Below are 1367 nucleotides of genomic sequence, written 5' to 3'. Positions count from 1 at the left end.
AAAAAACCCGTTTGCAAATTTTCTTCGGCTTTTGACTTTTTTCTTAGATAGTGATTCGTCTTAGACTATAGCATAGTCTACCTCTTGGACTTTTTTCTTAGATATAATAAATATAATAAAATAATCATTCAGTCAAAAGATATCAAACAAAGTTATAAGCTAATTGACGTCTAAAAACGCTGTTTTCTGCTGTTTTTTGGGGTCAATCACTTATTAACTTTGTATCATAACTTTGTATTGAATAAATATTTTAGTGAAATTTTTTCACAGTGATGACCTCCAAAGATCAAAGAATCTCTCCAGTGAAAATGAAAGTTATAGCACTTTTCTACAAGATCTTCATTTTTTTCTTCATTTTTAGAATTCTTTTGAAGATTTTTTTATTTCAAATTGTTCCACTCACTAATATCTCTCCAACGATACCAAATTTATAAAGATTGAAGAATTCCTTCAAAAGTTATAGGTAAAAGAAAAAAGAGTGCACAATTATCGTGAATAGACTTTAGTATTAGAAGTTTGTGGCACAGGAAATTAAATAATATTATTTTTTTTCGTTTGCAGCAAATGCTGGGTCGGTCGCGCCCGTAGAACAACAAATTAAATTGGTCTCGCCTTACCCCAAAAAAGTTGGGATGAGCTGGGTTGATACTTCACTAATTGGTCATTTGAAATAATAGAGATGACGCGTTCTTTAGAAAAAGCAATAAAATCCTTTGTCTCAAGATTCAACCATCAACCGAATCATCGAAAACCTTGTAAAAACTCCAGCTTGACCCAAAAAGTTTATCCATAAGAGATTTACCATCTATAAAATTCACAAATGAAATTTTGCAGATATCAAACATCCCTGTTTACAGCCCTGGTGGAATTTTTTGGGACAAAAAAAAATCTGTAATCCTATGTGGATATAAAATCTATTGTTCCAACAAGCTAAAAAAACCAGTAGGTTATTTTATTCATAGAATTATATTTCACAGGTCTATCGACCTCTACGAAATAATTTTAGATTTATAAATTGTCTAATTCTTCATCTGTCGTCCAGTCGTCAGAAGATATGGACAGAAGAGAAGAGGTTGTTTTGGTCTTTGTCCTAGGTTTTCGAACTAGGCGAAGGTTTGTTCTAGGGCTTCCTCTTACATGCCAAACGAAATCGTCATTTTTTGAATTCATTTTTTTCGCCTTTTGGCACATATCTTTAATAATTTTTCTTTCGTTGATGGTGAAGTCGTCTGTGATGCTAAAGCCACCAATTTCATTGAATCTTTTCAGCTTATGCAGATTTTGCATTATCCGTTCTTTTTCCTCTATACTTTTTAAGATCAACTTGATTGGACGCCAATGTAGCCCTTTTCGGTTTTGTCCAATGC

The sequence above is a fragment of the Clytia hemisphaerica genome, unplaced genomic scaffold (assembly GCF_902728285.1).
Source record: "Clytia hemisphaerica strain Z4C2 unplaced genomic scaffold, Clytia hemisphaerica genome assembly, whole genome shotgun sequence".
Classification (NCBI taxonomy): Eukaryota; Metazoa; Cnidaria; class Hydrozoa; order Leptothecata; family Clytiidae; genus Clytia; species Clytia hemisphaerica.
This window is presented reverse-complemented; position numbering follows the sequence as displayed.